We start from the raw sequence: 25,726 nt of genomic DNA on the forward strand, positions 1-25,726 counted from the left end.
TTTCATAAACATGGTAAACTTTCATACAATTCAATCACCTCAACAATAAAATCTCGATTGGATGTCATTACCAATAAAGAATAAACGTTTTTCACTTTTTGAGAATGTACGACAGATGCTCAGTGACAGAAAGACGGAGACTGCGCCAAAAAAACGAGGGTTTTTCCCATTCACGAACGCGCCATGCCGTCTCGCGTCGTAGATATCTGGAGTAGCGCGATGGAGTTTGGACCGGTCGAATATTCGGCACAGCCGGGCACGCCAATTCAGTTTTGCCATTCACGTGGTTTTTGGAACGGCGTTCGCTTTGGATTGCTAGGAGCGATCGTGAATGGCCACCTTAACAAACGACTTTTTGGTTAGCGTGAGCAATATTTTAACCAGGTCTCTAAGTACCACCGGTCTTATGCCTCATTTAGCCTTTCCCCAAATTGACAAACGCGAGTTGACGACGATATTTAGGGATGTGTCAAAAGTGGCAGTACATCTGACTTCCACTAGACAGCATGTTTACTTTTGAGCCTTTCCTGAAATACTTCAAGTTAGATTTCAACCGCTTACTACTGGAAGACTCAAAACCTAGAAAAACACAATTCAAATAACCTCTGTAACAAAAGCCACGCTATGGGCATACAGTTAAAGTTAGGCAGACATTTACAATTAGATGATGCAAAAGACACATAGAAGTTATTTATTTATTACGTTTATTCGTAATGCTTCTTTTCACAAAGATATTAATGCAATCACGGTTATATTGACTTTTAAATAGGCTCCACTCAAAATTGATCACCCACGACACCTAACTACTCGAGGCATCACTAAACCTCACAATCAGATTATAATCAGATAAGAAGATGAAGAATGCCATGCCATGACATGAAAGCCTTGCATGTAAACAATATTCATCATACGCGACATAATTATTATGTTATAATAAGTGTCATAAACGAGCGATGTATTACCTAACAATCCAAGAAAGTTTCTAATTGTTTTGTTAAACTAGTGATTTTTTTCTTAGTTAAAACTAGAATTTATTTTTACAAATATTTATATTTATTATTCCTTCCAATTGTACAAACCTTACTAGTAAAAGACTTAGATTCTAATAATATTCTACCTGTTCAATAATTCAGTCGGAAGTCATCCGAGACATATAAAATTCCGCGGTGGATAAAACATGTAACCATGCATAATTTATTTACTCTGGTATCCAATGTTTTAGAGAATCATTTTTTTTACCTTTTCAGTTAAAAACGCGTCATCGCTGACTTTTTGACAGTTCAGTGGGTTTACAATTATTGCCTTTATTTCGTTAACACGTTATATTTTTTAATAACGTCCGAAGAAAACATTATGTTTAATTAGTTGACACGATTGTATTTTAGAACGAGCTAAGATGTGATATAGCTGCGTGTATAACAGGCTCTCAGAGATTACACAAAACCCGGGCAATAGTTAGTAGTTAAATTAATTAACGCGGTTTTACCACAGAAACGGGCCATTTTCACACAAAGGAAGTCCTTACGCCCTTTAATATACGCCAGCGCTCATTTAATTAATGGTTGTTATTTACGGAAGGAAAAAGTTAAAAATCACGACCCAATTTTTAAAGATGATTTTGCAAAACATAATACGAATTTATTTTGTGAAATTTAATTTGATAGAACAACATTTATCGAGGTCAAGGAGCATTCTTGCGCTATGACTGATCTCCCTTCGCATAATTCTCTTATTGCGAAGACATATCCCCACAAATATGTTGGGGAAATGGCATCCCATTCCCTCTGAATTACTTTTTATTGGGCTTTCTCAAAAATTAAGTTTACGCCCTCACTCCACTAGCTTCGGCATTGGTTATGCCACTTCTTAGTTGGTAGTAAAAAAATTTATACAAATTCAATCATATTAATTAGTATCAAATCGTACTAATTAATAGTGATAGATTCATTTAATAATAGTCTCGGTCTATACCTACGTTTACCACGGTAGTTAGGTGTCACTACCGGTTCTGGAATGGACTTGCCCTTCAATCTGCAACGAATCAGAGCAGAGCCAGTGCGTATATAAGCAGGGGCACTGCCCCACTGGCTTCAGACTCGTCGACCCGACGAGGTGTCACTAATCGATAACGACAGCTGATATGACGATGGCAAGGGTACTCTCAGCGTAGCCTCGAACTCGCCATCTCGACATAGCCGACTCGCATACAGGCAAACTGCACTCGGCCAACGGCTGCACCAGAGTCTCTTCAACCGATTTAGGGTCAGCCGACTCACGGCCCCGGACCTTAGCCAACTGCTCTCTCTACCAACCGGCACACATACTCGGTCCTGTCCTCGATACATGACCAACGCCACGCTTCCAAACAACACCGGCCACCAAAAAACGCCCAATCAATAAAATATGTTTTATATCAATTCTGTAGTTGATAACCTGAGGTAAAAATGGGAGGCTAGCAATTGATGGCCCTTCTGCACTATGGGCCGTGACAGGCCCATGCGTTGGTCACCAAGATGGGCACCATGCCACCCTGGCCATGGACGTGGCTATACTGAGCCAACAGATTCCAACCTTGGCCCAAGATAGCCTCAGTGGCTTATAGTAGCTTACTTTTCCTGTGCGGTGATGGATAGCGACGACGAGGAAATCGCTGCTGCAGCTTTGTCCCTGGCTATGATGCATAATTGCTATTTACATGTTATTGACAGAAACCTGGTTGGACAACAAACAATGGAAGATCAATGTTGGTGTATGGACACGACACCTATTTACAGCACACATTGTTCCCGCATGTATGCCTTCTTTGATGTGTTAGTGAGAGCGCTCCCAAAGCCAATTTTCCCAACACTATTTCTAACACACGTTTAGAGGTCTAATTGACCATATTAACTATTTCAGTTAATTATTTTTTTTATGGTCTTGGTTGAGATAAAAAAGTCAATGTCACGAGCGGGATTCGAACCCACGACCTTCGGCTCAATACGCCGCTGCTCTAACCACTTGAGCTATCGTGACTTCGATCTACTCGGCACCAATTCCCCATCTCAACCTTTTACAACCTTTCGCATTTTTCCTCTTTTTGCGATTTTTCAAATGTCGTGTAATCAGGAGTCGATTCTCACCGACTTATGAAAATGGCTGTAGTGAAGTGGCTGTAGTGAATGGCTGTAGCGCCAACAAACCTACAAACAAACCGTGGCGCCACGTTTACCCGCAGGAGGAAGTGTTTTGGGATGTACAAACTAACCGTAGAAGAAATTCAACCACTGATTCCCGGCCTACTAATCAAGTTCCTTGATGAACCAATCACTGGTGTGCTATAAGTACAGAAGTGGAATACAATAGCTCTCAAAGGACACAGTCTATTACACACCTCGAATGATCTACACCTAAATGAATAGAAAAGAGTTTATTGTTCGTTAAGCAATTAAATATTCTATTGTTGGGTTCTATTGAAAGGGAAACTTTTCGTACTATTACAATGTTGTTCTTGCTATTCAATTAAAGCTGATGGCTCTCGATCTGCAAAGTTATAGTTAAGTACGGTATTTAGTATAGTGTATAGTTTAAGTACTGAAAAATAAGAGGGGTCGTCGGTTTATCCTTTTAGGTCTGGGGAGATCTATTCGATACTAGCCCGATAATCGTCTATTGTTCGACCAAGTGGCCAAGTGGACCAAAATGAAAACAAACATGAACGAAAGAAAAATATTTCAGTCATTTATTTTACTCACTGTGCTTAGAATTAATGTGATTAATGTGAGCTACATATCAATGTAGTATAGGCATGCCATTTCTCATTATGAGCAAAGATTTATTGAACGTAAAAATGGATTTGTGGTCCGTCTTTCATAAAATCGATAAAACATGGTCATACGAAGATTTAATATTCGCAATGTTAAAAAAACTTAAATCAGAAAATATTCTCACGTGTGATTCACAATTTGCGATTTAAAACTTCACAATTAGAATCTTCTTTTGGCGGTTCCTAATTGCTGAGAAATTGAATTTCCACTCAGCGGCTTTTGAGCATTCGGAAATTGAAGATTTGGTAAGTGTGGAAATCCTCTGCTGTCAGGACGAGTTTGGCCTGACTTTTAATCCCATCCCTCGCCGCAAATCCCATTTTATTAAAGACGGGATTTAACACCCCTGTGGAAATGAGCCCTGCATAGTAGGGAGGTGATGTTTTCAGAAGAAAATTCCCATGTTTTTCCTCTGTTAACATTTAAAAACAAATAACAGAGTTATATTCTCATCCAATCTCCAATCCTGTGCAAAAGTAATTTTACAAATTCTTTAGAATTAATGCACTCTAATTTATTATTTCACAGGGTGAAATTATTTATTTACTTTTTCTTTACATTTTGCTTAAATGAAGCAATAATTATAATTAAAAAACAAAACAATATACATATAATTATAGAATTATGTGTTATTTATCGACCGGTTGTCCAATCATTTTTTGTAGTAGTGAGGAGCCATCATTAACGGAAAAAAATTAGAAAAACACATTTTTTCATTTTTGCGTCGTTTCGATCTTTATTCTGGTCATCTTCAGGGCATGAAGGGTGGTGTCATGTTTGTTTCGTGTGAAATTGTGTCATATCAAGATTACACGAAACAAACAGGACGCCACAAGAATACCACCACACTTTACGCCCTGAAGATGACCCGAATAAAAGTCGAAACGTCGGCAAAAATGAAAAAGTGTTTTTCTATTAACTTCATTCCTGACCGCTCCTCATTACTTCAATACATAATTATAGAACTTTTTATCTAAGGACTTGGTTGAGATGAAACGGGATTAGTTGAGATTAAGATTAGTTCCGCAATTAGTACTAATAAGTGTCATGCTGAACAGGCATAGAGTCACTTTTTGGTCCGATAACACCCTATACTCCCTGTTGTACCAGTTTGCTACTTCGTAAACTCTTTTAAGACTAAACGTTGGTTTTCTTACCGCGCGTTGGTGTTAAAAAGATACAGAAATGAAGAAACAAGTTATTCATAAGGCAAATAACTCACAACACTAATTTGTACACCGATTTTATCATCTGCTTCTCAGACGGATCTAAGAACGACGAGGGTGTGGCGTGCACTTTAGCCACTCCCAGGGTTTACATGAAGGAATTTGTACACCATCTGGCACGCGCTTGGGGTGATTCGAGACAATGGTGGCTCAGCTTGCCTGGTGTGCTCCGACTCTCTAAGCGTGGTTACTACTGTCCTTGACAGGTCATCCTACCGTTGGAGAAAGACAACAAACTGGATCATCTCGGCAAAACGGTGGTTGTTGTCTGGGTACCCGGGCTCAGGTCTAGAGGATAACGAAAAGACGGACGGAGACGGCTAAGACAGGGATGTGCCAACCTACGGACCTAATCATCACGATCCGTACCTCTGACACTAAAAAGGCGTTAAACATTAATACAGGTGTAGTAAAAGTGTATGTGTGTTGTACAGAATTAAAAGAAAAGTGTCTCGTCGATGGGCCGGATTGACACAGAAGCTCTCGCCTATCACGTGGTAGGCTAATAGCTATCGGAAGACCTGACTCATAGAACAATATCCACAGCCGATTAAGATAAGTGTTCGGTATGGAGAGAAAGGTTGCTCGACGTGTCCCACATAATTGAAGGGTACAACTCCTTGGTTCTATATAGAGAGCGTATAAGACCTGATAGAGAATCGTGCTTGAGCACGGCAGCGAATATTTGGGTCCCCTGTTTCGATTCTTTGACGAACAGATTTTATTGTATATAATACTAATAGTTTTGTGCCTTGCGTGTGTTAAGAGTGACTGTGTAGTGTGAGAGGGTCCATGGCTCATACTCAATTAGGTTATTTATGTGAAATGTATGTAGAGAGGGTGATGGAGGAATATCGAGTACTCCACAACCATAACTGAGTGAATGAAATAGGAAGGAATGGTTTTACAAGAGGATGTGAGTGGGTTTGCGTTAGCTGAAATGTTCTAGCTGTTGGTACCACCTGGAGCCCTGGACGGATAAGACCAAGCTAACCCCAGACTGCCAACACCCGAGGTGGGTGATTCTCGAGGCCCCCAGCAATTTATTGTAAAGTAGAGTAACTGAAATTGCTAGTGGCAGGCTGAGAAGAGGTAGGCTCTATGGATTTGCGTATTGTGTGTGGAATAAAATTGCCTAGCTCTTGATAGACCCTCGAGCCCAACATCATTGGCTGGTCGGTTAAGACCGAGGTCTGAACCAGTACCGCGTACACCCGAGGTGAGTGCTGGTGGACTGCGCGAAAAGTGATAGGAGCAAATATGTACATGTATATGTGCAGATATAAGCTTATAATCAGTAATTCAAAATAACTACGATTAACCTTCCTGGGCACGTTAGCACATTTAGCAGATGAAACTCTCGAAAGGTCGATCACGTATATTCGTCTGTCAAGATTTGTGGCATATACGCCAGAATTCATCTTCCTTTCCACCGTCAGATACAAAAATCTTTTAGATTTCCTTTGATTTACTGTATAATAAAATGTCCTTTTTAGTCCAAAATTTGTGCAAAAATAAAGGTAGTAGGCAAAAATTAATGGTTTTCTAGGCTTGTAAAGAAGGAGGCACGTGATAAAAAATACTTTATATTTATTTACTTCCTCTCCTCGTCTAGATGCAAAATCGCAGTATATTGATCCGCGAGAGGACTGCGGCTAATTAAGCGTCCTTCCACCGAGATAAATAAGGGCGGTATTAAAACACGAATCCGCCGTTTAACACCCCTCGGCTCGCGGCCGGCGATCATTAGAGATGAGAACGGGATAATCCGTTTTTGATTGGTCAAAGCAAAGGGTGGCGTGCAACAAGTCATCACCGTTTGTAATTTGACTCGGTAATTTCACAATTTTTTTAAATTTGATTTAATTTCCTAAATAAAAAACAAGAATGAAAAGAGCAAAATCGAAAATGAAAAAATCAAAAAATTGGGTTTTGGAGTACAACAGAGCAGGAAAAGAAGTTTAACAAAATTGCTTCGGTTAGTAATCAAACGATCAAATAAAATTGAAATGTGTTCAAAATAAATACGGCTCTGGACGATATATGCACCAATAAATTTCGTGTTGTCTTTTTTATTTACACATTTAAAATTACATATTTAAAACAGCGTAGATCCGATGGAAAAATGAAGTTATAAAATTTTCGTCTTTCCGATCACCGAAAACCAATTCCATTTTCAATTTATTCCAATGGGATTCTATTCATTCATCTCGAATCGCCTTCAGCTCTATGACTCAGCGGAAGCCGTCAAACTAACGGTCAACCGTCTGTATAAAACAAAATTTATTGTTTTTTATTGTAACTTGCTAATAAATAATTCATCAAGATAGTACTTCGCAATAAATTAGTAAAACAATAGTAAAGAGCTATTGAATTTGTTGATACATCATGAAGCACATGTCTGTCCGCTTCCTAAGCATCACTGAAAAAGTAAACCGCTCGAAGTTGATCCCATAGCTTTTGACGAAAAGTTCTCAGATCTCTCAAACTTTCTGCTAGTCCCTACAAAGTTGTATAAGCGAGTTAAGGAATCGCATGTCTGATATGACCGAATTCCTATGAAACATCCACACTGGAGTTTTTAAAAACGAACGTGCAAGAACACTATGGAGTTAATCATAACTTCAAAACAAAATCATAACAATACAGTTAACGATATTCGCGGTGAATATGCAAAGTATTAGGTCCCTTTACATATTCGTAAATATTACATAGGGCTCGAGTATTAGGGCTAGGATATATCAAGATATTGGTGTGAAACTTTTGGAATTTTGAACGGATCAGTTCGTTTACAAAAGGAATGTTGAGATCGTTGTGGATAGTGAAGTTAGTGACGTAATATAGAGCTTTGACAAATTCTCTGAGGACTTTTAATTGGAAGGATTGGACGTGCTGGATGAATGGCTTGGCAGAATCCCATAGTTCACCACCCTGTTTCCAAAGTGGCCGCAGTGAAGTCGTTGTAATTGTCCAAGTTGTCGAGTTGTTGTTTCACGTGTCTTGTGTGGGGTTTCCACGTCAGTCTGCTATCTTGGTACAGTCCTACATTTCACTCGAATTGAAGTCAGTATCACTTTGTTGTCGATGTAAGATGGAGGGCAAGGCTGTTTTCTCAATGTGAACGTACATCGAGTACATTTTTATCCCTAACCATTCAGTGTAGTCCGCCATATTTTGCACCAGTATTCGATAAGCCCAAGGTGTTCTATGATACTGAATGTAACTTAAGTAGTATTCCAGTTATAGTACAGAATTGCGATATAGTCCGTATAGATTGTGATGATGGTATTGGGGTGCGCAGTTAGGTGAGAAGGATAGATGAACTCCTTTGTGGGACGCCGCCTCTTCGAGAACTCTTTGCCTCACCTCACTCTGAAGCATAACAAAATTGCGGTATCATCGGTGAAGGTGGTGATGATGGTATCGCGGTGTGCAGGTACGTCAACAGTATAGGTGATATAACGGATCGGACCAAAAATGCTCCCTTGTGAGACGCCGGCTTGTGTCGGTCTAATTTTCAAGATCCTCACTCAGGTACAATTTCAAGATAAGATAATAACGAACTAGCATGAAGCGGTTTAAGTTTATAAAGCATGCCCGGGTGCCAGACCCTACCAAAAACCTGTCCTGCATCTAGGGACGCACCCAAGCAGTAGTCTTTATTCTCTAGTGAATAGGATATAGTGTCAATAACTCTGAAACCTTGTTGGCTTGAGGAATGATGGGGTTGAAACCTAATTGGTATGAATTTTTTTCCTACTAGAATGGAACAAAATTCTTAACAAAATTTTTTTTATCGTGTTGTATTCCGCGGGTTGATGAAATTGTTCGGTCCTTTTCTATCATCCTGGTCCGTCTAATTTTGCTGGTTTTGGTCAGATACGTTGCCCAACGTTCTATGCCGGTGAGATGCTCAAATTTTGTGATTACCATTATTTTTTATTACCCTGAATGATGGGATGCTTGGCAATATGAAAATCTGTCACGATATTTAAAAAATTTCTTTTGTTCTCTATTAATTGCAGCATCAGTGATGATTTCTTTGTATTATTTAATTGAAGAGTAATTAAATGGCATTTTAATTAAGACCGGTTGAATTTATTATAACAGCAGAGTTGAATTTTGTAGCAATTCTTCGACACCGGTTTCCGGGCCAGATCGGGTTGAAATTCGCAAAAATGAACGATGGCCTGCCCGAGGTGACAAGTTTCCGGATACGGTCGTTTGGCGAGTGAGTGATCAATCAAAGCCTCCTTCCTCCACAACTTCTAAATCATAAATGTAGATCTACGCCCGACCCCCTGGAAAAAAAGAAAGAATAAACCGGCCGAGGTATTGTTATATCCAACAAAGCGCATCAGGGTTTGCCCTAATTGTTTAAACATTACAAACATCCATAGTGATTTTGTATATATTGGTAAAACCTATTGCCATACAACGGCTCATGCCATTTTGTGTAAACTACATTTGTTAATAATAATCAAATTTACTTGGTAAAATTAGGTTTTAACTATAGGTAAAATTGTGTTGTCATGTGCCACCATAAGCCCAATTTATGTAAATACTATTCTCAGTAAACTTTCAACCGTTTGATAAACAACAAAGAGAAAAGAAACTTGTGTCAATACTTTAATTAACAAAAGTCCAGAAAGGTACACAGTTCAAACAGGTGATATATAATTTTAACTAAGGGCGTTACGTAATGCCCACCCTTCGCGTAAACAGACAGAGCCACCCCCGTGAAATTAGATTGTTTCTTGCGAAAATGGCCAATTACCCCTGTTTGTCCACGGATCGCCTAATTTGAAACGTCTGAGTAGAGAAAGATTCTAAAGAAAAGTCCAACTAACGTATCGGAGAGAGAAAATAACGAGGTTGAAAACTATTAATGACTATTTATTAACAAAATGAACAAGCGAGACTATGACAACAGTGACCTTTATATCTATACTTGAAACCGTTGTCTATTACACACAGTTGGATATGTTTAAAAAAAAAGCTTGAAACATTTCTCAAACATAATCAAATAACTGATTATTATGTTGAATGTTATCTCATTTAAGCGTAAATTATGTCAAACACACTTTAAAGTTTTAATAAAAAGGATATAATTAAATTAGGAGATTGTTTTTAACCTAGAATCCCCCAATAACCAAGAACACCTTCAGCTTATCGAAGACGGGTCAAAAAGTGGAGATCACAATAAAAAATATTCTTTGGATGCATTTATAGTTAATGCACAGGCTTTTAATAAGGTCTGGCACTTGATCTTGAAAGCTTTCTAACCTCTTTTTATTATCTTATCCTCAAATCCTGCCGAATAGACCACTGCTTCGGAGTGACGTGCAGCAACGAGTTCTCAAAAATCAGGCCGATACAAGCCGGCGTCCCGCAACGGAGCATTCTTGGTCCCATCCTTTATCATTTATATTGCTGACTTACCTATACACCAAGTAGGTATACCACCATCATCACCTATAAAAACGATACCGCAATTTTGCCCCCTGATTCGAATCCTATCCAAGCTACCTCGAACATCCAAGAACACCTTGAGCTTATTGAAGACTGGTGCAAAGGTGGAGAACAAGATTGAATAAAGAAAAATGTACTAAGAGTACGTTCACAAAGAGGAAACAGTCTTGCCCTTCATTGTACATCAACCAAGAGATACCGACTTCCATTCATGTCAATCACTTAGGACTGTACTTGTAGCAGAATGACATGGACTCCCTATAGAATAATTAAGAGACCACAACTCAACAGAAGACTTGAACAACTACCAAGACTTTTAAGGCCAAAATCTGACGAAGTCAAAACTAAACTAACCTTACATGAGATTTTACTGCGACCAATTTGAACATACTGCAGAACTGCGGGGTTCTGCCGAGCCATCCAACATCGAGCGCATCCAAACCTTCCAATCAAAAGTCCTCGAACAAATTGTCAAAGCTGATTATTATTAAACTCACAAAGCCTTAACATCCCTTTTGTCAACGAACTGATCCATTATCATTCCCGATTCCAAAAGTTTCATACCAACCGCTCGACCCCTCTCCACACATTCCCTTCCCGAGAACCCAACACGTCGCCTTAATCGACGATGGCCTCAAGACAATCCTACACACTGAGGGCCAGCATTTCTAGGTTTAGATTTTTGTGTGAATGATGATGGTTTACCATCGGAATATAGAGTACCATGGTACTCTACTACCATCATGTAGTATGCCTTTTTCGTATGAATATTGAGTCGTTTAACTGATCTTTAGTTATAAAGTTACACGTTCTGCATATTCCGCCAAGGCTGGATTGTTATGGGCTTTAATAATGGAGTGCAGTGGAGTACATTCTTTATCATATTTTGAATTTCTGCGACGTTAAGGTCTTTCTGCAATATCTCGTTACTGATGTACCATAGCGCACCTGTGATTAACAACTCCAACTCGACCCATTGGAGACCCATTTTAAATAAGAAGAAGTTCATAAAACGACTTTGCAGACGTTCGATACGGAACAGGTTTCTCTTACAAGCCCAGGGATACCAAACCAAGGAACAATATTGAACTATGCTTCTCACAAGAACGAATGTAGACATTTAAAGGCAAAAATATTCCTAAAATCCTTAACGTTCCTCACAAGGAAACTCAAATTGTTATACCTAGAAATAACTGATTGAATATGATATATAAAGAAACGTTTATTATCGAAAAATTTTTCCTATTAATACCATCTAAGAAATATGATAACTGGTAGGGTAAGGGTTCATAGCAATTCTCTAGCGGTTGTTCCATGATTGGATTTCATCCAGGTGGCATTGCAGTTGCAAGAAGCTGGTAATCCCCACTTATTCCTGGACAAGATGGATTAATTATCGGGGAAGCTGGCTAAACTTGTGTTTGGTGATGTAGGTAGACCGTGGACACAGACCAAGAGGAGCAATTGACCCTACTCTCTACGGTGGTACGCTTTCATCTTTTTTGCTTATTGATTGTGCACCGTCTCAGCTTACAGCTCCGATTTGTAATTAAGGATTGGACAATTCGATAATACGTGTTAGTTTTGATTTGGATAAGAGCTACACAAGATCTAACATCTTTTCGGTGCCCAGTCCATTTTGGGACGTAGGAGTCGAGTAGGCATTCCACTATTTGTGAAGTTGTTTTTGGCAGGAGTAAGGGACTAAAGCAAAATGAATAAGCCATTCAAACTTTTTAAAAAAAATTGAAAGAAGGCTAATCGGCCGTTAGCTTTCAGGGTCCTGTTGTTTTTGCGGTTTTAATCTTCGATATTTCGGCATGTTTCCTCTTCGTTGGGAAATGTGTGGTTCGCAAAATGGCGTTTTGTTTAATGAGTAAATGAAAAGTTACCATTTTTATCCTCACGATACGTACAATTATCGTTAATTGTCTTCTAAATAACGACGAATTAAAAAAAAAGGTTCTTTTCATGGAAAAATTTAATGAAATTAAAATAACTGTGTGGAAAAAATATGATAAATTGTGAGACATTTTATTTTGATACTCGAAAACTTCGAAATTCTGAGAATGAAGGGTTTCAATTAAATACGCTGTGTATAATAAATCAACCAGGGATTTCACGATACATTCTTTCGAGTATATTTCGTAAAAAATTCTGTTTTATAAAACAGCAGAAAGGCCAATAGTTTTATATACACCTAAAAAATTACACCCTGAATAATCGATAAACGTTCGGATATTTTAACCGTTTAAAAACAGCCTATTTTGTTTATATAAATATAGGATCTTCAGTTTTCTGGAGAGCTTTACAGCCGCTATCTGTCACAATTCGTCCATCCGGCGAACCAGCCTAGGTGAAAATAATCAATAACTATGACGCATGTTCATTTAAAATCTCGACCTTTCATTACTCTTCGTCAGTTCATCTCACAAATCAAAGACCAGTTGAGATGGAAATTAATTTTCTTTCTTGAACGCAAACAATGTTTTGTTGAAAGCTTTTGTTTCAGCAATAAAAAAGGGAAGTCGTTTCAATTGTTGACCTAGCATAAGTCGAGATTGTTTTTAGGTTATTATTGTAATTTAGTCGTTGTTAGTGATAAAGTAGATCTTTTGTCAAGTAATCTTGAAAGGGTATTGTAACGTCTCATCAGTTCTTGTGTTTTTAAGGCTCGTATGTGGTACATTCCCAGGAGGATATTATTGAAGTAGATGGGAGAGCAGTTTCGTCGACGGAGGGTGAAAGTAATGTTTATTGATTTATTGGTGTTTAGTTTAATTCCATTAGCTCTGCACCATTGTTCTATTAAATGAAGACGATGCTGAAGATTACGGGAGGAAGTGGCAGGATCGGTGTGTGAGGAGAAAATTGCTGTTTCATCAGCAAAGGTAAGGATAGAAGGTCAGGGTGCGTTGGGAAATTCAGTAACGAAAATGTTCAAATTTTCCACTATGAACAACCAAAAAAGCTTCATAATACGACAAAGTTGATACAACAGACGAACTAAAAATGTGGTCAAATTCCGAAACGCGTCTGAACTTGCTTCAATGACTAGCAAATAAACAAATTAGAAAATGCAATTTTATTTCAATAGAAAAGTAGACCTGACACCGAACACAGAGTACGATGGACGAAATTTAACTGGAATAATTATCCTAATTTTCCGTATAACCTGAAAGAAGAGCGGGACGTGATTAACGCGAGAGCCGACTCGACCTAAGGTTAGAGGTCGAAGATTAACAAGCTGAACCTTTATTGATTGATATTCCCTGCACAGATGGGCGCCAAGGGATTTTTGGCACGTCTTTTCAACATTTCGCCCTTTCCCAACGGGAGCCGAATCCGTCTCAGTTTGCCTCTCTGTTTCTGTTTATGTTAGTTTGAATTTATGCCCCGCCCGTATTTTCCCCTTGTTTGCTTTCTCTCCCTTTGATGTTTGCATTACACTTAATGATAGCCTTGTGATGTTGTAAATTCAATTTGCATCCTTAACGACTCCGGAAGTCGCTCTTGAAGACAAAAAAACGCCCTCGTGAACGCTGGAATGCTAAAGACTTTAGGAAACTGTAATTAAAACTAATTAATTTTAATCTCTTAAATTAACAGATAATTTATATGCACACCGTTGATAACTGTGGGTATAATGTGGATGCAGACCGGAACCCTGCTCTAGATGTACACCATGATGGTTTAACCTATCTTCCTATGGTGCCCATAAAGTAAAGCCAATAACAAAACAGTAAGAACTTATGAAAAAACAGAGACTCGGATGCATTTGCATAACGGAAATGAGAAAATATGTCCGACAGCTGGTATGGAGAAATTGGGATTAACCATCACCGTATGATAAGGAGGAAAGCAAAGAAGACTATTATTAACATCAAAGAGAAACCTCCAGTAGGGATAAACCTAAAACAGCTTAATGAAGGAGACCGATGCTCATGACCCCGAGGGACGAATGATCAGGACGTTTGAGTTCAATCAAAATTTCCAAATAACTTTAAGTACCAAAAAAGAATGTAAAATAGGGGAAAAAACCTTCCGTTGTGGACGTCACCATTTGCTGGTACAAGGATGGTATAGAACGCAAGAAAGTACACAGGCATGAGGTATCAGGTACTCAGGTCGTGGTATCAAATACTCACAATCCATAGCAAATACATTTACTGAAGTACATGCAATTGAGAGATGTACCTAGTTCAATCTGAACAAAGAGTACAGAAACAAGATTATAGCTTTCAAGTCAGACAGCCAACCAGCCAGTTCAAACATCATCTGCTAATAGGTGGTGCTAAATCGTAGACAAATTATGTTTGCAAAATAAAGTCACCCTCTGCTGGGTCCAAGGACATGTGAGAAGTAGAGGGCAACCAGAGAGCGGACACCCTTGCAAAACAAGGGACTGCTATATGGCTGATGGGTTCTAAGCCCTTCTGTGTACTAGGGATGGACTATCAATGAGTATCTTTCATAAAAAGCCAAAATGAAAATGAGGAAGCAGTGTAATTCACTCATTGGAAGGTACGAATGAACAGAATGAATCAAAAGAAGGAGGAAAAAACTTCGAATCCTGACAGCACACTGCAGACATAACGGGCATCTGAAGAAGATTGGTATATAACACAACACGGCACGTGTAGATTCTGCAAAGAAGCAGATGAGACACCAACTCACCTACTAACAAACTGCCAACATTTGCCCGCAAGAGGAAAGTTTTTGGATGTGCAATATGACCGTAGAATAAATTCAACCAATCACGTTTCTTGATGAACTAGGACTTGCCGGTGTGCTAAGTACAGAACGGGTGATACGATAGCTGTTAAGGGAAGCAGTACATTAAAACTCCGAACATCTCATTTACATCTACAGCCATGTGTATATTGTATATTTAGAGATCTGCGTGCGCTGAGGGCATAAACCTCAAACGGGCGAATAAACGCCGATATGAAAATTTTGATTTATTTCTTCCAGTATTAACCGCTTCTAGTCATAATTTCATGTTTTAAAATTAATATAAAAAATATGTAATGTTAAATGATGACCTTTTTGGATGGATTCATGCAAATGAGGCTTAAAATAGACTACCCGCTTGTATTGAACCGTTTTGCCCGGTCTATCCAGAGATCTGACCAATTTATTTTCCAGATAAACCGCAGATAATGAAAACTGTTCAACGTCCAATTTAGTTTACTTAACACTGTCTCACATTAAACAACTATAAAAAAATGGAAATGGTATAATATTGTGAAGGCAGAAAGGTACTTCGCACGTTCTTTGTTTTAATATAACCGTTAAATACAGAAAGAAGAAATTAAAACTTAAACTTTTACTATCCAAGAGGAGAATTTAATCAAAAAGTTGGTCGAGAAAAGTCGGCTTCTTTTCGTTAATTCATGATGGTACTTTCACTTTTAAAAGTTTCACCGTCCTCACTTTATAAATAAACCGACGTCCTATGTTAGAAGATTTAGACCTTCTGATTTGGAGTTGTTTTTAGATTTGATCATATCTTTATTCGGTTCAAGGATTCCTAAAATCTTAAAATGACTGCTTCACACCAGAAAGTCTAAATTTTCAAATAAGCCATCACCATCTAATTTACCAAATAAACTAGATTTTTGTATAAACACACTTCACACAGGACGAGAATTTGCTTTAAATAATAATTTATAAAATTCACTAATTTCGTAGTCCGCTTGACCAATCAATTTAAATAATAATATGAATTTATTTAGTTCACTTTCACACTCATTTTACTTAGTTTAAAATTATTGTAAATCAATTATCTTTCTAGATTAGTTACAGGTAATTAGTAGATATCTTGGTCAAAATAAATAGTAAATAATGCTTTGTTTACTTCCTTTATTTACTCTTGTGCTGATTAATCCCGTTTGCATAAAAAGTAGCATTAATAATACTGTATGTTCGATTGGGTTCAAATCTGAACTTCCAGCAGGCCACTTCCAACCTCATTCAGGAAGTCATCCACAATATCTACTCTACGGAGCCGGGCATTATCCTTCATTAACAAGAATCTCTCACCGATGTGTTTTGGGGCTCTACATGTTCTTCGATTATGTCTTGTGAAATTAGAGATCTTATAGACAGAAGGACAAAATGAAAATGAAGGAACAATGGAATTCATTCATTGGACACAGACAATCCAAAAATCTCCTAACAAATTTCGGAAGGAAAGAAGTTACAGAATGTGTCAAAGGAAGCAGGAATAAACTGCGATTCCTAACAGGTTTTTTAACAAGACACTGCAAGCTAAATGTACATTTAAAGAAGATTGGAATAATCCAAGACGGTACGTGCAGATTCTGCAAAGAGGCAGAAGAGACACCAACACACCTACTAACAAACTGTGGTTGCTACACTTTCCCGCAGGAGGAAGTGCTTTGGGATGTACATTGTGACCATAGAAGAGATTCAATCATTGAAACCGGGCCTATTAATCAAGTTTCTCGATGAAATAGGACTCACCGGTGTGGTTTAGGCAGAGAACGGGGATACAATAGCTCTTAAAGGGCGCAGTATATTACACCCCGACTAATACATCTAGAGATTTTATCTAAACTCAGATCTTCCTCGCACAACAACCAAATCGATGCGACCAAAGAAATGCAACCCAGAACATCAACGACCTACCATAGAATGCTACCTGAGGAACCATACAGCATAGGCGTACCTTTCTCCTGAGCGTTTCCGTATGAAATTACACCCATCTGAAGATTTGAGGCCAACTCTCACCTCATCAATAAAGAGAACTTTTCTCCAATCTTCCAATGTCCAATTCACATGTTCCCATGCGAAGCCTGGCCATTTTCTGAGCTGTGGTAAGGTGAGGCCCACTAGCCCTGAGGTTATTTTTATTGCGTCTGCTTCTTACAGTCCTGGAGGAAATCGAAACATTTCGGACTTGTCTTTATTATCTCATTTCCCGTAATGCTGCGGTTTTGTAGAGCCTGATAACAGATGACTCTATCGTCTTTCTCGTCTGTAGACCTAGTTTTTTTGACGCGCCAAAGAACTCTTCCTATAGAGTGATTTTTCACTCAGTCTCCTACGACTTCGCGCTGCATCCTTCTTTTAAGAATGCTATGACCCAGACTCTGTCATACTCAATCAAATGCTTGACTTGAGCCATTAAAAAAGATTAAAGAATAATAATAATATCAAATTAAATCAACGAAGGGAAAAAATGACTGCAAACTATCTTCAGGCCTGGCAGAATGGAAGGCCACAATGCTCCGTTTTGTGCAAATTGGATTAATCAGCACAAATGTAAACAGAGCATTTCTTATTTAATCCATTAGGTTTCGTGGTCCGATTTTTCATAAATGGCAAAAAGGAGAGAAAATTCAAAAGGTGGATTGAGATGGGAAGTTGGTGTCCGAGTGAATCGAAGTCACGATAGCTCAAGTGGTTAGAGCAACGGCGGATTGAGCCGAAGGTCGTGGGTTCGAATCCCGCTCGTGACACTTGACTTTTTTATCTCCCCCAATACCTTACTTCAAGATTAATTAATTGAAAAGAATTTATTTGGTCAATTGTGCCACGAAACCTAATGGATTTAATGAGCAAAATGAAGTATGCTTCACTCAAGCTCTCCGTAGCCATTTCATTTGTCGCCGAGAATCAAGTAGATTACACGACATTTGAAAAATGGCAAAAAGGGGGAAAATTCGAAAGGTGGGTTGAGATGGGAAGTTGGTGTCTGAGTGGATCGAAGTCACGATAGCTCAAGTGGTTAGAGCAACGGCGGATTGAGCCGAAGGTCGTGGGTTCGAATCCCGCTCGTGACACTTGAAAAGCATTTCTTAATGTTTATTTTGACTACAATAGTTCCTAATTACCTGTAACTAATGTAGAAAGATAATGGATTTAATTTAAAACTAAATAAATTGGGTGGTACGTTAAATTTGCCCCCTCGGTGTATATATACATCACCACCTTATACAAAATAGAAATTTGGCCACATTCAGTCCCGGCGGGGTTGAACCTATTCCATTCACGGTAGTAATTGTAAAGGTGCTCGACCGTTATCCTATCCATTTGCTTTAAATACAAACTGAACCATTCTAAGACAAATAAAAACATTTATTTCATTCTAAACTAAGTGCAGATATCAAAAAAGAACTGAATTTTCTTCATATTTGAAGACTATTAAAAAATTTTGTCAAATCTATTCGTTTCATTTACGTTTCCTTTTAAGTATAAATGTTTTAAAAACTTTATATTTAAGTTGTTCGTATGTTATGGTTAGTCAGATGAATGTTAAGCTTAATATAGTGTAGATTCTGTTTGTCTAGACATTTCTCTCTGTATTTTTTGTTAAACTGTTTTCAAAATTTTCTTCAAGGTTTCGAAACAACGTTGATGATCATATCATACATGAATTCTTTTCGTGAAGATTCGAGAGAAAAGGGGTATTTAAGCATAACTCATCCCAGCCAGGATGAAAGCGAATGATAGATGACATGGCAAACAAGAAGTCGACTAATTCGTAACTTTTTCTTTTATCAAGTCTTTTGGCTACGTTTGCCGCATAAATGAAGAGGGATATAACGACATTAAACAAATTTGGCATTTATAAACCTGCCAGGAATTTTTTTAAAAATAAAAACTCATTTTTAAACACATTCTTTAAGTGCTTCCCGTTATTTTTTCCACAGTTTGTTTCTGAAAATTGACAAAATTACAATTGTATAATTTACCTGGTGCTTTTAGCCGTTGGTCCTTAATTTATCACTAAACTGTTCAATACTGGTATTAATTTTTTACAATTTTAACGATTCTACAATTTAACTATAAACCTACTCAACACAATTTTTGCATCTTGATCCACAATTTTATGTTTGAAAGCGACTTTTCACTCTTGAATTCTTTTCAAAAAATTTCCCTCTAATTTAATAAAAATTTGATACCAAATTTTTGTCTGTTTGTTTCAAAAACTTTTATGCTTTACTTACGAACTTTGGTTAACATAGATGAACCTTAACTTCAACTTCGGCCCAGTGCCGCTGTCTCTAAATACAGCGCGCATTAAACTCATATCATTACCAACTTTAAAATATACAAAGAACACAGAACTTGGTGCGTAAAGTTGCGATATAACAATAATCATAACATCATCATCTATTACGCTCCTTTTCGTCTCCCTTTGAGGAATCCAAAAATTAAACTTTTTTTTCAAATGTACTTACTCTCTTTATTAGTTTTATTTTGTTTAAAATATGTATTTATGGGTACTGAATTTACATTATTTTCAAAGGTTTTTCCAAATTTATTTATTTAATTACTAAGCACTACAATATAATTCAAATAATAATTAATAATCTTGTTTTGCTCATAATAAATAATAGTTTTACTTATGTGTTGGGCATGTAGAGAAAATTTGTCCGACCTAATTGGAAGGCACAACTACTTGGCTCGGTATAGAGAGCGTGTCGGATGCCACCCCATATGAGAATCGTGCATGAGCTGATGATGTATCTGGTTTCTTTGTTCCGATTCTTGGAGGAACTATTTTATTGTTTATTTTATTGTATGTAGTTGTCTTATGAGTGAATGTATTTATCGGTGTGAATGTGAAGTGTAAAAGGGTCAGTGGAGGGATCTTGAGTTCCGCATCACTCTCAATTAGCGTTGGGTACTGAAATGACCTAGCTGTCGCTATTCACGCTAATAAGTGAATGTGTAGTATGAGAGGGTCGATGGCGGAATATGCAGTTCCACATCGATCCTGAGAATGGGTTAGTTCTATAAGATTAAGAATAGGGTTGACGACATGCAAGGTGAAACACGGGCACGTACTTTTTTAGGCCAAAGCACGCGTATGCAGAGAAAATTTGCTCGATGTGTTCATTGGCTCCATATAGAGAGCACGTAGCTTCCCGACATGAGAATGGGCATGGCAGCTAGTATTTGAATCCCCTATTCCGAGTTTTTGAAGATATAGGGTTGTCTTGTTGTATGTAATAATTGATAAATTTGTGTACCTAGGGTGTCTTGAGATTGAATGCGATGTGATAATTTATTGGCGTGAATGCGTAGTGTGAGTCGCCAATGGCGGAATATTGAGTACCCCATCGACTCTCATTTAGGTTAAGACCGAGGACTTACCCCGGATTGCCATCACCTGAAGTGGGTAATTCTCTCCGGGAATTTTTTGTAAATTACAATAAATTACAAAAGCTGAAATTGTCGGTGAACTACGAGAAGTGATAGAAGCTCAACTCTGTACAAGTTCAGATTTGAGCTTATATAAATCCAATTCTAAATCCAAAAGAATCATTTTATTGAGCCTAGAAGTCTGATTGTAACTACTACTAATATTATTCAGAAATCGTGAAATGCGTTCTGGTGTGATGTAGGTTTCAGAAAAACATTTTCTTTATCGTGCCAACGTTTCCATCTTTATTGAGATCATCTTCAGGGCTCAAAGTGTTTGTCTTCTGTGTAATTGTGCCATTCTTGCGTGTCGTGTTAAGAGAAAGTTCAATTACACGCATTACACGCTAATTTGGCACGATAAAGAAAATGTTTTTCTGAAACCTACATCACACCAGACCGCATCTCACGATTTCTGAATAACTATCGATTAACGGTCACTAATCACCACACATTACTACTGCTAATGTTTGGTAATTAGTCATTACAACATTTGAACTTGGCTTAATCTCTGATAACACTGACATTGGCTAAATTTAATCGTTGTTTAGTTATCTATTAAGAAACATTATTTTTACATGGTAAATTTAGTATACAATATGGTACAATATCTATTTGGCACGGAGTTGAAATTGTGTCGAGAATCCCACTCAATATCAGTAGTAACCATCTTAAATTATTTTTTGCAATGCTAAAAATATGATATATTATTTTATGATATAGTTAAGCAGTATTTCATACTACATGCAATCAAGTCGGAAGCTATTTAAAGTTGAAGCATGTGGAATTCTCATTTGGTGGATTGAGGACTATAATCGTAAAATTGTAGTTTTGACATGGAGAAATAATGACGACCGGTCATAATTTAGGTAATATCAATTGTCTTGTTGTTTTTGTTCTCTTTCTAAACAACATAGTCTTAATATACGATTTTGATCCGTTTTCACTTTTTATTTTATTTTTATTTGTTAGCCTGAATCACCACATTCTCAAATATTTACTGATACGTCCAAGACATGCAGCATTTTTATGACCTTTCTGCAATTCGTACGGTGCATCTTCACTTATAAATATATCATAAATAAATATAATAAATATAGATATGTATATCCACAATATATATATATATACACCAATTATTCTTTTTATGTAAGGTTTTGGTTGAGAGGAAAATATGGCAAAAAGAGGGAAAATTCGAACACGACAGGTCAAGTGATTAAAGCAGCGGCGTATTGAACCGAAGGACGTGGGTTCGAAATCCGCTCGTGACATTAATTTTTCATCTCAACCAAAAACCATAGATAAGAAGAATAATTAATTTTGTCAAATATGACCATTAAGCAAATATGGATTTATATATTATATTTATATATTATTTATTTCATATATTTATTATTTAGTTATTTTACATTAATAGATTTATATTATATATAATTCTTACATGCATTATTATATTATATGTAATATTATATGTATTAGTTATATAATATGTGTACGTAAGATATGTATATATACAGGGTGAGTCATTTTTTGACGCACCATTGGAAAATCAACGTGAGTGCGTTNATGGTGCACCGAAAATTGACTCACTTCCTTTTTTTAATGTTAAAATCAAAAGAAATAGGCCTTGAGTCAGATTTAAACGCACCCACGTTGATTTTCCAATGGTGCATCAAAAAATGACTCACCCAGTATATACACCACAAACATATAAGTCTGATCACACCCAATCCCCCAGAGAATTAATACTCCTCGGGGTAAGGGGATATGACCTTCCATTCTCGCTAATAACTTACTTTTACTTTCCAGAAATCACACAATAACTCCATGGTTAAACAACCCGTACAACACTGAATCAAATGAAAATATACCGGACTTAATGGTCAAAAGTTCTTCTAATGAACTATTAAAATGCATACCGAAACTGTTAGGATTGTAATTTAGTTCGATAAATTTATGGAAAATATATTAATAAGAAACGTTATAAATTTTTTAAATTTGCCGATGTCGGTTTGACAAATTAACTGCTTGTGTGTTAATAAGAAACTTGAATTAGTTGGCGAAGAAAATCAATATATCTCACGTAGAAAGAGTACAAAGGTAATTTGCCACAGGTGGCCGGGTACGTAAAAATGCCCTTGCTCCAGATGTGGTTTAATGCAAGTTAATAACATTGGTGGAAACATTGTTCGCTCTTGACATTACAGGTTTCTTTTAAAGATCTGTCGGTCACGATGTCCCTTATTGAATAACGCTTTATGTAACGACTAGGTTGTTTACCGAGCTTCAGTTTATCGACTTTTCTGAATTTTTCTTGGTTTATGGTATAATTTTGTACAAAGGAATCTTATTGAATTACGATATAACGAATGTGATTTTTCGTCCAATTCTATTCTGAAAGGAGACGAAGGTGGTAAGAAGTCGAATTCGTTGGGTCGAGGGTTATATTTTCTACCGGTTTCACACACTTCAATATTCCCCTTAATCCCCTCGTTACAGGGCCGGATCGAAGATAAGGCAAATATAATTCAATACCCGTAAAATGTTAGTAGCCGAGGATAAAGCTCGGGGGGACTTAGAGACTAGTGATGAAGTTTACTCATCCCTCGTGACGCATCTCTTTTTGGAATAATTTCAAACAAATGCGTTCATCTCCAATTCATGGCTCGTGTCAAAGAGAAAAGCCAAGAGAAAAACTTTTTTTAACATATTTTTAATGGCTTTATGTGGTTGGTCCAGTATCGAGCTTAAATTCATACTATAAGCACGCACGAATTACAGGTTTTGAAGCCATGAGAAAGAGAATATTTTATAATTTATAGTTATTGTTCAAGTTGCCGTTCTTTATGAACCGAATTATCCCGGTATTATGTAAAAATCTAATCCTCATATGTAAAAAGAAATGTTGAATGAATGAATGAAAAACTGTTATATTTCTAATATAAACCAAAATATAATAGAGAGAAGAAAAACATAACAATGGTCGACAAATCTGTCTGCTGTAGGTCGTCGTGTTAAAATAAATGACAATGACACTTCTATATGCAATTAAAAAAAGAGAAAATAGAAAAAATAAAACAATATATATATACTTCAGCAATAAAATCAAAAATTAAATTCTTCTGTCAGCTCGTATCTGATCTCGTAGCTCCAAACCTGCTTCACAAACCCAACCAAAGGCCTAGAACTCGGACCTTCCAAAAAACACAGAAGTTCACGTCATTGAGTGAAGCAAGCGGATCTCACTCAGAATGTATCACTGCCTGGAGGCGAAAGCATATTCGAGGGCATACGAATTGCAAAGAGAATAGAACCTCTGCTCACCCCTATTCCACACGGCCGAATTCAGCTGAAGAACCTCGCACGCATTTTAAAAAACCAATGCAGCTCAAACAAAGAGTAACCTTTAAAATTAGGCTTCTTCAGATCGAACAACGCTGGAGAACCCCTTAACTCCTTATATAAAGGAAGGTGCGCCGAGCTCATGGCACGACCAGCACATTCACTGCGGTGTTGGGAATTAATTCGAGTCAAAAGAGCCGAAAAATTGGTGCTCCAGTTAGTGATATTTACCAATGACAGGGAGAAGCCAATACCATATTTCGCGAACAGTGATTTCCAGGCAGAGAACCAAGAAATCCCCCCTGATCTAACTATTTCAAGTGAGGTCATTTTTTAGAGTCTCGAGTCTGGAGAACCTAGCGTTTTCAGAAAAGTGCAGCTTGAGAATGAACACAAACAGTAGATCGGTGGCAGTTTCTAAATAGATGAGGTAATTTAGTGTGCCACCTGTTAGAGAAGTTTTCTTATGAAAAATTGCTGGACCTTTTCCACAACTTCGAATCTCTGAAATTTCCTCATCTGACGACCATAGCAAACAATCACTCGAGACATAGAGTTAATGTTAAGGTCATAATAGTCGACCAGGTTTGATTCAATGCCAATTTAGCTGCCGACGCCTTTGAGGAGACATATCTCGACAAAGAATACCTGGGAGTAAATAAAATGCCTAAATATTTATATTCGTTCGCTACCTGTATAAGAATACAGTATCTCTATAATATAGTCTCACCTTTGTAGAGGAAACGATTCGAAGATCTTAATCTACCACCCTTCCTGAACAGATGTTCCCATCTTTACTCATGGGTGTTGCGACCCATAAGGATCTTTAACGACTTATCCCCAAGGGGACTTCTCAGACGCCTAGTGTTCTCGAAAGAACACCAGGAAGATTTTACATGCATGGACTTGTCACATCCCTTGGCTAGCGAGGTGGTGCAATACTAACAAAGTTTAGAAGTGCCCTAAAAAGGGCACATCCATATATGTGCCTTAAAAAAGGCAGTTTTGTGGTTTCCAGCAAAGCCTTTTAGCCATGCTTTTCACCACCCTCGGAGAGGTAGAGAAAGCACTCCAGCTCCGGTTGGCCGGTACCCTCCAGCTAAGGTACAATTTGTTTACAAACCACGACCACCAAGGGCACAACGTCAATTAGTGGAGCCGCTTGGATACTCCACTCCCGTGGTTCAGTATTATTTTTAAGTTCACTAATTTCGTGGTCCGCTTGGCCAATTAATATATTACAATTAATTGAGATAAAAAAGTCAATGGCACGAGCGGGATTCAAAAAATGGCAAAAAGGAGGGAAAATTCAAAAAGGTGTGGTTGAGATGGGAATTTGGTGTCCGAATGGATCGAGGTCACGATAGCTCAAGTGGTAGAGCAGCGGCGTATCAAGCCGAAGATCGTGGGTTCGAATCCCGCTTGTGCCATTGACTTTTTATCTCAACTAAAAAGCTTAATTAATAGTAATTATTTTTAAGGTAGGACTGTTCGCCCACCCGAGAGGTATTACGAACTCCCTACTGATGCACCCGTTGCCTGAGGGGTGCGGGTTCGTAACCCAACCTTCCTGGACACAACTACGTTGGATTTCTGTAGATTAACTGACAGGTTCCACAGGTCAAAATAGGCTTCTAGCAGTTTTATGTTTATTTTAAGACTAGAAACAGAACTAGGTGGAATAATTTGATCGGAATTGAC

General features: G+C 37.7%; 1 protein-coding gene and 1 non-coding gene across 6 annotated transcripts in view; both read right to left on the reverse strand.

The window, feature by feature from the left end:
• The window catches only part of LOC106667745 (serine/threonine-protein kinase BRSK2), a 107,359-nt gene that overhangs the window by 64,624 nt on the left and 17,009 nt on the right, over window positions 1-25,726 (reverse strand). The gene's annotated exons all lie outside the window — the stretch shown is intronic.
• On the reverse strand, window positions 2,942-3,015 carry Trnan-auu. The gene has a single exon. It is a non-coding gene; the product is annotated as a tRNA-Asn (tRNA).

The sequence above is a fragment of the Cimex lectularius genome, unplaced genomic scaffold (assembly GCF_000648675.2).
Source record: "Cimex lectularius strain Harlan isolate CLEC.00 unplaced genomic scaffold, Clec_2.1 scaffold200, whole genome shotgun sequence".
Taxonomy (NCBI): Eukaryota; Metazoa; Arthropoda; class Insecta; order Hemiptera; family Cimicidae; genus Cimex; species Cimex lectularius.